This window comes from Pipistrellus hanaki, assembly GCF_964339955.1.
Source record: "Pipistrellus hanaki genome assembly, chromosome: 11".
Lineage (NCBI taxonomy): Eukaryota > Metazoa > Chordata > Mammalia > Chiroptera > Vespertilionidae > Pipistrellus > Pipistrellus hanaki.
In genome coordinates, this window is record NC_140513.1 from 66175725 (window position 1) to 66189515 (window position 13791).

A 13791-nucleotide genomic window follows, 5' to 3' on the forward strand; every position below is an offset into this window, starting at 1 on the left:
CTCGTCTTGATTTCTCTTTCATTTCATTTAATTTTAACCTTAATACTATAGACTTGTTTTATGCAGCCCTTGGCCTGCTGTGATGATATCTTTGCCAGTGACTCACTCTCTACCCCAAGTCACTGATGGGTCTCTTGGCCGGCAATGGTAATAATGGTGCTTCTTTCAGTTGATTCAGGAATACCGGTACTCCAAGTCAGCAGTCATATTTGGCATCACAAGTAGGAGGGTGCCATAGCCATACGTTGCTTGATTGGGATTTAAAAGTTGTTAGTTCCCTGTGAGCTGTTCTTTAGTGATCAACTTAAGCAGGAGATTAAATTTATTTCCTGAAGATTTTTTTTTCTTGGTCATTGATGACACTATTGCCTTATTATTATCTATCTTATTCCCTTTTATTATCGTTCTCTTAAAATTTTCTTTTAGTCATTTTATTTTGATCATTTTTTCTTTTTTTTTTTTTTAATTTGTGGCTCCTTTTAATCCATCTTTTTTTTAAAATAATAATAAATCTTTATTGTTCAGTTTATTACAGGTGTTCCTCTTTCCCCCTTCTTCCCCCATAGTTCCCCTCCACTTGATTCCCAATCCCACCCCATGCCCTTACCCCCGCCCCTGTCTTCATCCATAGGTGTAAGATTTTTGTCCAATCTCTTCCCTCACCCCTCAGACTCCCTTTCCCCTGAGAATCCCTTTCTATGTCCCTGATTCTATTATGCTTACCAGTCCATTTTGTTCTTCAGATTTTTTATTCACTTGATTTTTAGATTCACTTGTTGGTGGGTATGTATTTTATGCCTTTTTGTTGTTCGTAATTTTTACCTTTACTTTTCTTTTTCTTCCTCCTCTCCTTAAAGAACACCCTTCAGTATTTCATGTAATCTTGGTTTGGTGTTGATGAACTCCTTTAACTTTTTCTTGTCTGTGAAGCTCTTTATCTGACCTTCAATTCTGAATGATAGCTTTGCTGGGTAGAGTAATCTTGGTCGTAGATTCTTGTTCATCATTTTGAATATTTCTTGCCACTCCCTTCTGGCCTGCATAGTTTCTGTTGAGAAATCAGCTGACAGTCATATGGGTATTCCCTTGTAGGTAACTAGCTGTTTTTCTCTTGCTGCTTGTAAGATTCTCTCTTTGTCTTTTGCCCTTGGCATTTTAATATGATGTTTCTTGATGTGTTCCTCCTTGGATTCCTCTTGTTTGGGTTCTGTATGCTTCCTGAACTTGTAAGTCTATTTCTTTTAACAGGTAGGGAAAGTTTTCTGTCATTATTTCTTCCATTAAGCCTTCAATATCCTGCTCGCTCTCCTCTGGCACCCCAAAAATCCGGATGTTGGTACACTTTAAGCAGTCCCAGAGCCTCCTTACACTATCCTCACACTTTTGGATTCTTCTTTCTTTCTGCTTCTCTGGTTGGTGATTTTTTCTTCCTTATATTCCAGATCTTTGGTTTGACTCTTGGGGTATGTTGATCTATAGTTGAGTTTCTGTATATTCTTTATTTCAGATAATGTATGCTTAATTTCTGACTGGTCCTTTTCCATTGTTTTGGTATTCTCTTTAAGGTCCTTGAAGGGCTCACCAAGCTTCTTGGAGGTCTCATCAAGTTTCTCAAAGGTTTTTAGAAGATTCTTGAGTAATCTTATAAATGTGATTCTGAACTCTGTGTTGTCCAGTAGTTTACTTTCTTCCATCTCTCCCCTTCATGACATGTTTCTGTGTCTCCTCCCTGTGTTGATGGAGTGGCTTTGTGTGGTAGGTAACCTATCAGCTTCCTCAATCACCTGGGGTGGTTGCTTTTGCTATCTCCCTTTGTGGGCTGAGTGCAAAGTCTTGGTATAATTAAGCCTTTTTTGCTGTTGGTACTCTGGGAGGAATTGACCTCCAGGCCAATTGTCTGTGAGGACCCGCTCTGTCTATAAAGGAAGAACTGCTGCACTGGAGACACGGTTTGTTTCAGTGGGGCTTTGGTGCTCACTGAGTCCGTCTCCCGAATGTGTCACTTATGGGTGTGAGTGGTTGAAATTGACCACTAGGAATACTGGCTTCTGAATCTCCAGTGGGATTCAGTTCAGGAGCTACAGCGAGAACTACAGTTTTCTCCTGTTTGCTTGGGTCTTGGCGTTTTTTTTGTTTGTTTTTGTTTTTTTGCTGTAGCTACAGTTTATTTATATGGCCTCAATACAGGCCATTCATATGTAAAAGTAGCTTTGTGGTGCCTGGGCAGGTCTATAGAATCTGCGGGCGGGGCCTCAGGGTGGGGTGGGGCCTCAGAGTGGGGCAGGGTCTCAGGACATCACTAGGTTGGGCGTGGCTAACAGCAGTGGCTGTCCCAGCCCTCAAGTTTCCAAGTCCTGCTTCCCTGCGATCCAGGGCAGTACACAATGATTGCTGCCGCACCTCTGCAAGAGTCTCCCTCACTTCGGCCCCGATGGCCCAGCTTCTCCCCATAGGCGTCTGGGTCCCCCACGTGACCCCAGAAACTGGATTTCAAAGTGTTAGGGAGCTTGTTTCCTTTCGGGTTGAAAAGAAAAGCCGTGCCTCGGGCCCAGTCGCCCGCCACCAGCCGATTCACCATCAGCCCAATTCTCCACCAGCCTGTTTCGCGTGCTTCCGTACCTAGGCTCCTCAGCTTTTCAGCGCTTGCGCTCCCCTCTCTTTCAGCCAGCCTTCCCGTGGTTTTGGATGATAGATGTTCTTTGTATTAGTTTTAATTTCTTTAAATTGTTGTGCGAGCGGCAGACCAGCTGTTCACCTACGCCGCCATCTTGATCTGTCTCAATCCATCTTTTTAAAAAAATATGTATATTTTATTGATTTTTTCAGAGAGAGGAAGAGAGAGGGACAGAGAGTTAGAAACAACGATGAGAGAGAATCATCGATCAGCTGCCTCTTGCACACCCTGTACTGGGGATGTGCCCCCAACCAAGGTACATGCCCTTGATCGGAGTCAAACCCGGACCCTCCAGTCCACAGGCTGACGCTCTAACCACTGAGCCAAACCGGTTTCAGCGACCATTTTTTCTTATATCCCCCTTACTATTTGTGATTTCTCAGACTTCTCCCTTTTTCTTAATCAGACTTATGCTAATGAGATTTTTCCTTCTGCTTGATTGTAATGATGCAGTTTTTTATTGGACAAGGACAGGAAGATGAAGTGAGGTAAGAAAGGTGGAGGTGCCAAAACCAGTTTGGCTCAGTGGATAGAGCGGCGGCTTGTGGACTGAAAGGTCCCAGGTTCGATTCCAGTCAAAGGTATGTACATTGGTTGAAGGCACATCCCCAGTAGGGGATGTGCAGGAGGCAGCTGGTCGATGTTTCTCTCTCATTGATGTTTCTAGCTCTCTATCCCTTTCCCTTCCTCTCTGTAAAAAATCAATAAAATATATTAAAAAAAGAAAGGAAAAAAGAAAAAAGAAAGGGGGAGGTAAATATGCCTCCTGCTAATTGTTAATATAAAACAAGATATTAGGGAATCTAATTCCTTTTTGATTTCTTGTGTTTGGGAGACCATAGAATCAGTTGGATACTTGTATCAATTGGCTTTTGTGTGCAGAGACTTACAAGAATCCTATATAATAAACATAATATGCAAATTGACCATCATACCCTCGCACAAGATGACCACCCTCATGTAGTCACAAACTGGCTGACCCCATATGGTCACAACATGGCCACCATAAGATGGCTGGCAGGAGAGGGCAGTTGTGGGCTATCAGGCCAACAGGGTAGAGCAGTTAGCAGTGACCAGGCCTGCAGGGGAGGGCAGTTAAGGGCAAGCATGCTGGCAGGGGAGGACATTTGGGGGCAACCAGGCCGGCAGGGGAGGGCAGTTGGGGCGGAACAGACTGCAGGGGAGGGCAGTTAGGGGGTGACTGGGCCTGCAGGGGAGGGAGAGCAATTGGGGGGGACCAGGCCTGCAGGGGAAGGAGGGCAGTTGAGGGGGGACAGGCCTGCAGGGGAGAACAGCTGGGTGCGACCAGGCCGGCAGTGGAAGACAGTTGGGTATGACCAGGCCTGCAGGGGAGGGCATTTGTGGGTGAACGGGTTGGCAGGGGAGCAGCTAGGCGTCTATCAGGCTGGCAGGGAGTAGTTAGGGTGTGATCAAGCTGGTAGGCAGAAGCAGTTAGAGGCAATCAGGCAGGCAGTCAGACAAGCAGTTGGGAGCCAGCAGTCCTGGATCGTGAGAGGCATTCAGACAATTCCTTAGGGATCCCAGATTGAAGAGTGTACAGGCTGAGCTGAGAGACACCCCCTCCCCCTTGCAGTGCATGAATTTCGTGCACCGGGCCTCTAGTATTACTTGTAAGTCCCCACTTCCCAGAAGATAGGCCACCTTGTGGGAGAAAGGACCAGCCCATGTAGAAGATGCAGAAAAATATTTCAGCAAAGGTAAAACAACATGACCGAAAGAAAGTGATATCAAGGACACATATTGCGAATAAAGGAGAGATAAAATGGAAAGTCTTTCAGAAGGAGCTAAGTTTAGAGTATATAGAGATGTTTACATTGGTGATAAACAGAGCTGCATTGTAAGTAACTTTTGTTTGAAGGTAGGTGAAGCATTGACTAAGACAGGGGTCAGCAAACGGGCTCGAGAGCCACATGCAGCACTTTGGCCCCTTGAGTGTGGCTCTTCCACAAAATACCACGTGCAAAACGCGCATGTACAGTGCGATTGAAACTTTGTGGCCCATGCACAGAAGTCGGTTTTGGGCCTGGGAGAGTCTCTTTTGAAGAAGTGATTCTAACGCTGAGCCACACTCAAGGGGTCAAAGAGCCCGTATGTGGCTTGCGAACCGTGGTTTGCGACCACTGGACTAAGGGATAGGACCTATTCTGGGGCTCAGAAAACAAGGTTTTGTTTCCAAGACAGTTAAATATGGATAACAATATCAGTACTGAATTAGGCATTTTTTTTAATTAAAATGTGATCTGAGTGTCTGTATTTATTATACATAACCTTACATCTAGCAGTAGAATAATTGTTTAAAAAGCATTTAAAGGGATGTACAGATGATCCAGACAGAATTCCCTAATTTTTTAATCTTTGGAGAAATCCTAGTTGAAACTGGAAAAATTTCAAGTTTTATTATTGCTCTTTACAAATTGTAAGGATTTTGATATTGTCTAGTTAAAAATTCAATAGGTTTTAGAATCTAGTTATTAATTGACTTTAATTCTCTACAGTTTTGTTGCTTTATAAGAGTCCTCTTGCCCTGGCCAGCGTTGGTCAGTTGGTTGGACTGTCGTCCCTTATACCAAAAGGTTGCAGTTTCAGTTTCTGGTTCGGATGTGTATGGGAGGCAACTGACGGATGTTTCTCTCTCAAGTTAATGCTTCTCTGTTTCTCCTACACCCTTTCTGTCTCTCTAAAAAATCAATAAAAATATATTCTCAGGTCAGGGCTAAAAAAAAGAGTACTTTTAAGGTTATTAAAATCAACTTAAAAGCAGGGTCAATGGTGTGTGCCTATAAACTCAGACTTGTTAGCACTTGAATTAAAAAAAAAACAAAAACTAGTCTCAGACATGACAATAAGGATATTCCTCTAAACCACATATATTGTCCTTGCTGGTATAGCTCAGTGGATAGAGCATTAGCCCACAGACTGAAGGGTCCTAGGTTTGATTATCATTAAGGGGATGTTCACCAACCCTGGTTGGGGTGTATGTGGGAGGTAACCAATCAATGTGTTTCTCTCACATCAATGTTTCTCTCCCCCTCCCTTTTACTCTCTCTAAAATTTAATGGAAAAATATCCCTATGCCCCTGTTCCTATTGTTTCTTTCCCAGGGCAGCCATTGATGGGCATGTAGCAACCAAATCGTGTGTGTCCTGATTGGAGATTGTGTGTGTGTTTCAGGGGTGAGGATTAACAAAAACAAAAGAACACATATACTATAGTATTTTTAAAGCCTGCAACCAAAATGTAGAATCATTGTGTTTTATAGCACTTGAAATTATATCTGATATTTCTGTACCTCTGTGCTCTCCTGGAACAGCTTTTGGATTACCTTAGTGGTGCAAGAATGATTCTTACACTTCAGTAATATACATTGCTTGACTGCACAGATGACAGCAGTGTTGAATGTACTCAGTAAAAGAAAATTAGGACAACAGTGATTTTGCCAGTTGGCTTTTACTGATATTTATTTACTTTGTATGACTATAGTTCTTGTAAAGGAATTAAAAACCCAGAAATTAGAGCCAAGAACAGAGTGGGTGGGTGCTCCTCCTGCCCACTACAAGTTGGTTTGAGCATTGCTCCATGTACCAAAAAGGATGCAGGTTTGATTCCTGTCAGGGCACATATCCAGTTGCAGGTTCAATCCCAGATCGGGGTGCATGTGGGAGGCAACCTATTGATTTTTCTCTCACATTGATGTTTCTCTCTCCTTTCTTCTCTCCTTCTCTCTCTCTCTCTCTCTCAAAATAAATAAATAAATAAAATAAAAAATAATAAATAAATAAATAAACAAATAAATAATTCTCAAATGAGGATTAAAAGAAAGATATTCAGGGAAATAAAACCTAGAAATTTTAAAAATGCAAACTTGAGCCGGGACCGGTTTGGCTCAGTGGATAGAGCGTAGGCCTGCGGACTGAAAGGTTCCAGGTTCAATTCCAGTCAAGGGCATGTACCTTGGTTACGGGCACATCCTCAGTAGGGGGTGTGCAAGAGGCAGCTGATCGATGATTCTCTCTCATCGATGTTTCGAACTCTCTATCCCTGTCTCTCCCTCTTTGTGAAAAATCAATAAAATATATTAAAAGTAAATAAATAAATAAAAATGCAAACTTGAATTTGTCATACACTGAGCACTTTACTGAATCGACTTGAAGTGATGTGTAGGCATACCCTGCTGTAGTTTATATGCAAATAAAGGTTATACAAATACACTGTTTTATAATAAGAGACTTGAGCATTTGCGATTTCTGTATCTGCTGGGGTTCCTAAACCAGACTCCCACAGAATCTGAGGGATGACTGTACCTGTTCATTTCTGTATACTTCTGGCAAGAGACAGATAGATAGTGCTGCATATAAGAATTATATATACTTCTGTGCATTTACTTCAGTAGGCATTTTAATGTTTCAGAAAATTAAAAGGGAAAGGCTGAACCTATGTAGTTTTGTGTGTTTTTTTAGAAACTGTAGAGACACACTGAAAAAATATAAAAGGAGAAACCATAGTTGAAATGAAACTTAGATGAAATGAAACTCTTAGAGGAACAGAAAACAGTGAAGAAAGAGGAGTATGATTTGAAATAAGAGTGAAGTTCTATAAGACTGGTCAACTAGAAGCACTGGATGTAAATACTCAACAAACTAATCAAGGCTGAAGAGCATAGAAAATATGTGTCATGGCAAGAGCTTGGTAATGCAGGATACCAGGAACCATGTGTAAGTGCTGTAACTATTTCCTATAGGAGAACCTGTAAAAGGAAATTTACGTAGGATACAAAGACACAGATATCTGTATGAAAGTACAGCTTGCCAGTGAATATCAGCGCAGGCTAAGATTAGGTCACGGCCTTGAAATGGTCCAGTGGGTTTCAAGTATGTGGGTAGGTAAATAAAGTACATGGACATCTTCTTTATAACTATTTAAGATCTGCTGGAACAAATAGTTATTATGCTAGCCATGGAAAGTTGAGGTTTCTCCTACATATGGTCTTAGCAAAGACAGATCATCTTATATAAAAAAAAAAGACATGCTCAACTTGGGCTGTGAAATTGTAAATAAACCCTACTTTACAAATTATTCTTCTTGCGGAAACATTAGCCTACGTTTTGGAGAAAGCAATAATGTTTTTAGATTAAAAGAAACAATTCTTCATTCTCTTTTTTAATATTAAATACCAAACATTTTACTTTTATGTCATATAAACCTCTCCTAATACATAGATTTTTAGTAACCGGGAAATCTGTGCAGTCGAGAAATGTCAGAGCTCATGAGAGAGATTATGAATTGCATTTGGGAAAATGGGGGATATTTATCAATTGGAAAGCCTGATTTTATTTCTGCATAGCAATGGTTTTAAGAAAATTTTATCAGGCATATTTATCTTGGATATATATCTTGAATTTTTATGTGACAAAGGAAATAGAAATAAATTTATATTTGGGCAAAAAAAAAAAGTATGTTATAGATATGCAGCTCCTGCCTAGAACTGCGCTTTTTTGTTGTTGACCAAAAATAAATATTTCTGGTTTAATTTTTGAAGGCAATTTGAATGGTTTCCATTTTGGAAATCATGTGATTTTCTATTAAATAGTGGGTAGTAAGGTGGTCAGATGAAGTGTTCAGTTCATCCAACAGCATCAGATTGATCTGACAAATGGAATTCTTTTAACTGTGTGGAAAACATTTTGTTTCCTTTATCCTTTGGCAGAAGCAGACATTGTCTGTGGTTTCCTCACAGAAGTTTGGGTGGGTAAGTTTGGGATGTGTAAGTAGAAACAGCAGACAGAGAGTTTGTCTCTGACAGTTGGAAGGCCCAGTGAGTATCTTAGAAAGAGACTGATGACACTGATGATGTGGCGTGGGATCGGTTGTTCGAGTCCTGAGAGAGGAATTAAACCATGTGGACATAAATGATTAATGCAAATGCTCAGAATAAAGTGATGGTTCTTCCTTAAAGAAATAAGCCAAAGATTTTAGGTTGAGGTTCCTAAAAAATTTGCTTTTAATATGGATAAGAACAAAAAAATTCCTCTTTTTATTTCTCCTCCATTTCCTTCTGTGACATGTTATCAATGATTTCTCAGTTACTGTCTCTGTCTCTCATGATGTGTGACCATTGCCTCAGTTTCTCATCTATAAAATAGGGTTGTGGAGATTGAGCTATGTCTAAAGCTATTATAATTGTCCCGGGCACAGAATGAGCACTGTGTAAGTGTTAGCTGCTATAACAATAATTGTTATGTAATCATTATCATCATACTTCTTATTTCAGTCGAAGGAAAAAGCTTCTTGAGGAGGAAGCTATTGGCTTCCTGTAATAACCTTAGTATATTTTATGTATTTTTATAGAAATGAATCAGGAATGAATTGTTTAGTGTTTAAAGTGATTTATAATGTATCCATGTTACCTTTAAAAATTCATTTAAAAAATAATTCATTTTTGAAAAATACCAGTAACTAGGGATATTTTCTATTTTCTTAGCATTTTTCCAGATTAAATCACAAGCCATTAAATGTCAAATAAAAACCATATAGCTACCTGTTCCCTGAGGGCATTATGTCTTACAAAGCTATGCCATAATTCTTCTTTTAAAAAAAAAAATCTTTATTCTTGAGATTATTACAGATGTCCCTCTTTTTTTCCCATTGCCCCCCTCCACCCAGTTCCTGCCCTGCCCCAGGCCTTGGCCACCCTATGTCTGTGTCCATAGGTAATGCATATATGCATATAAGGTCTTTGTTTAATCTCTCCTCACCCTTCCACCCCCCATCCTTCTGAGAATCATCAATCTGTTCCATTTCCATACCTTTGATTCTATTTTATTCATCACTTTATTCTGTTCATTAGATTTCTTGTTTATTTTGATTTTTAGATTCAATTGTTGATAGATATGTATTTGTTGCCATTTTGTTGTTCATATTTTTTATCTTCTTCCTTTTCTTTAGGAATACCCTTCAACATTTCATATAATACTGGTTTAGTGGTGATTAACTCCTTTAGCTTTTTCTTGTCTGTGATGCTCTTTATCTGACCTTCAATTTTAAATGATAGCTTTACTGGGTAGAGTAATTTTGACTGTGGGTCCTGCTATTCATTATTTTGAATATTTCTTGCCACTCCCTTCTGGCCTGCATAGTTTCTGTTGAGAAATCAGCTGAGAATCTTATGGGCATTTCCTTATAGGTAAGTAGCTGCTTTTCTCTTGCTGCTTTTGAGAGTCTCTCTTTGTCTTTAGCCCTTGGCATTTTAATTATGGTGTCTTGGTGTGGTCCTCTTTGGGTTGCTCTTGTTTGGGACTTTCTGTGCTTCCTGGACTTGTAAGTCTATTTCTTTCACGAGGTAGGGGAAGTTTTCTGTCATTATTTCTTCAAATAGGTTTTCAATATCTTGTTCTCTCTCTTCTTTTGGCACTCCCATAATGCGAGTGTTGGTATGCTTAAAGTTGTCTCAGAGGCTCCTTAGACTATCTTCATATTTTTGGATTATTTTTTTCTTTGGGCTCTTTTGGTTGGGTGTTTTTGCTTCCTCAAATTTCAAATCATTGATTTGATTCTCAGAATCTTCTACTTTACTGTTGAGTCCCTATATATTATTCTTTTTAAAAAATTTTATATTTTATTAATTTTTTACAGAGAAGAAGGGAAAGGGATAGAGAGTTAGAAACATCAATGAGAGAGTAACATCGATCAGCTGCCTCCTGCCCACCCCCTCCTAGGGATGTGCCTACAACTAAGATACATGCCCTTAACTGGAATTGAACCCGGGACCCTTCAGTCCACTGGCTGATGCTCTATCCAACTGAGCCAAACCAGTCAGGGCTCTGTATATTATTCTTTATTTCAGTCAGTGTATGTCTAACTTCTGACTGGCCCTTTTCCATTTTTTTTTTTTTTTTTTTTGAGGTTTCTAGAAGATTCTTGAGTAACCTTATAACCATGGTTTTAAACTCTATATCCAGTAGTTTGCTTTCCTCCATTTGTGACATCTCTGCATTTTGTCTGCCTCCCTGTGTTTGTTTCTGTGTATTGGGTAGAGCTACTATGTCTCCTTGAGTTGATAGAGTGGCCTTGTGTAGTAGGTGTTCTATAGGACCCAGAGGCTCAGCTTCTCAGCCTCCCCTGCACCTGAGCTGGGAGCTATAGATGCATCCCTTTGTGGGCTGTGAGTACAGTCTTGTTGCTATTGGTGTCCCTGGGAGGACTTGACCTCCAGGCAAATTGGCTGTGAGGACCAGCTGTGACTACAGTGGGAGATCTCCTATGCACGAGACACCCCTATGGAGCAGAACTTGCTTCAATGGGGCTTTGGTGCTCATTGAGTCTGTCCCTTGCGTGTGTTGCTTATGAATGTGTAGAGTTGTAATCTGGTATGGTCTCACACTTGGTACACTGGCTCTTGGGTTTCCAGGGAGGTGCAAAGTCAGGCACTGCCTGGGGCCACCCAGCAGAAGCTGCAGAGAGATCTGTAGATTTATATTTGGTTTGGAAGTGCCCAGATGAGGCCCAGCTATGAAACAAGGCAGGCTGGTGCTGGTGCCGGGTCTTGGGCCTTTTACTTATAGGTTTGGGGCTCCCTGACCTAGTTGCAGCTTGTTTGAGAGATTTTAGCCTGAGCAAGAACAGGCCATTCATATGCAAAAGTCATTGTACACAGCTTGGGTGGGGTTGTAAATTGGATGAGGTGGGGTCTTAGGGAATCACCAGTGTGGAGCAAACAGAAATGGCTGCTAGTCAGCGCTACGACTGGGGAGGTCTCAGCATAGGAACACCTGCGAACACCCCAATCTGGGAGAAAGTTGTCTCCAAGTTCCTGACCTGATGCTGGACAGTCTAGTTCCTCCTCATATGTGTCTGTGTTTCCCGTAGCTTCACCCTGGTGCTAGAGCTCAGAGGTAGCAAGACCTTATAAGTTCAGTTTGTGGTGAAGCCTTGTAAGAGGAACAGCTGGGTCTCCAGCAGCCTCTGTGTCACTGAGCCCTAGTCCTCACTGTTTTTTTACAGCCCGTAATTCTTACTGCCTGTATGGACTTCTTTTTCCAGCTCTGAGACACTGGGCTGGGGGTCTGGTGTCAGGCTGAGACCCCTTGCTCCCCTGGGCGGCCTCTGCAGAGATGATTTCCCTCCTGATTAAAAAAGTGGCACATGTGGGTGCCTGATCAGTCACCTCCATGACTCTGCACCTCCTACCAGTCTCAGTGTGCTTTCTTCACTTCTCTAGTTGTAGGACTTCCATTCAGCCAGCTTTCCAGCAGTTTTAGGTGAGATTGTTGTGTATTTAGTTGTAATTTTGATGTGGTTTCGAGAGGCAGCAAGTACAGGCATTTGCCTAAGCCTCCATCTTCAAATTTTCTATGTGGTAATTCTTAATGGTGGCCAGCCCCCAAGACATCCCAATTTTAGGAGGCTGTTTTAAAAGGGCATTGCGTAATTGCTTTTAAAAATTATTTCCATTTGGCAATTAAAATTCCTCTGTGATTTCAGCCACTTATGTTAGATTTAGTATATTCTTAGTATCGAGTCACAGAACCCTCAACTTTATTTCCAGACTCCCATGTTCCTCTTGTCTTTTCTGATTTTGTCCATGATGTTTTATAGTGTTGACTTGATGCTGCTTTATCTTGTCTTATTTTGTGTTTTATAACCTAGCTTTTTTGTTGTGGTAAGTTGTTTCTTGTTTTTGTTTTTTTAATACAGTACTGCCATTTATCCAACCTTACCTGCGAAGGGCAAAGTGGAAGATGGATGATAATTAAGATTTTTGTATGTAAATACTGAAGTCGATATTTTAGCACTCCTAGAAATAATCAAACAATATCCATATTTAGAGGTGGCTTAAGAACTGCATAAAGTAGATGTCTCTTTTTAACTTTGTGGTCAGGACATTGTTACGGACAAGTGGTGTGAGTTTACCCTCGTTGATATACGTGGAGTAGATGTTTAGGATGCAAACCACAAAGACCACTGCATTATAAAAATAATATATGATTACACTGGAAATTTGAAGAATAATACAAAAAATATATAATTAAGAAAACTAAAAATACATTACACAGAGAAAACTATTGTTAACAGTGTGATATTTAGCTTTCCAGTTTTTGGTTGTATATGTATATATTTGTATGTATAAAAGCAAATTGCAATCTTACTGTACATAGTTTAGAATAGTCATTTTTTCTTCCCTCAAATAATTTCTTTTCAAATGAGAGTAGTGGTTCATTGTGTTCCTTTATATGACTAGATGACAAATTGTTTAATTAATTCCTGTTAGAGATTTAGATTATTAGCAGCTTTTTACTTTGATAAATATGCAGTGAACATCCTTTTATGTCAGTTATTGTGTACATCTCTGGTTATTTCCTCAGACTAAATGCCTAGAAGTGGATTAATGGGTAAAAGGACATAAACACTTTCAAAGCTTTTTATATACTTTCCCACTTACCCTCCTGAAAATTTGTACCAGTTACACTCCCACAAACCTGTATAATAGTGACTATTTAATTGAATTCTTGCCAACTTTGGAATTATTTTTTAGTTGCTAATTTTATAGGTAAAAAGTGGTATTCCTTTGTTTTACTCTGCTTTTTAAAATTATATATAAAATTAAATTCTTTTTTATTTAGTAGTCAGCAATCAGTAGATATCTGTTGAATGAAACAATAGAGTTTCTTGATGTGTAGATTATTCATTTCCTTTACTAGGCATTATTACTATTTTTAAATGCTTTTATCCCAAATACATAACATAAAGAACATAAAGTATGTTAATGGTAAGTGTAAAATCCATAGAATTTATGACATTGTATTTGTTCAAAGTATTACAAATGTTCCCTTTCCCCCCATTGTTCCCCTCCACCCCACTCCCAACCGTTGCATTCTATTTTAAGTTTCCTCCAAATATTAGTTTACTTAGTTTATAATAATTTTATTTTATTTTATTTATTTATTTATTTTTAAAAATATATTTTATTGATTTTGTACAGAGAGGAAGGGAGAGAGATAGAGAGCTAGAAACATCGATGAGAGAGAGTCATCGATCAGCTGCCTCTTGTACACCCCCTACTGGGGATGTGCCGGCAACCAAGGTACATGCCCTTGACCGGA

General features: G+C 39.9%; 1 protein-coding gene across 4 annotated transcripts in view; it reads left to right on the top strand.

Moving 5' to 3' along the window:
• Positions 1–13791, top strand: part of FANCC (FA complementation group C) — a gene marked incomplete at its 3' end in the record, with an annotated part of 222335 nt that overhangs the window by 21240 nt on the left and 187304 nt on the right. For all 4 annotated transcript variants that reach the window (XR_014796326.1, XR_014796327.1, XR_014796328.1 and 1 more), the window contains exon 2: positions 12386–12455. The remainder of the gene's footprint in view (positions 1–12385; positions 12456–13791) is intronic.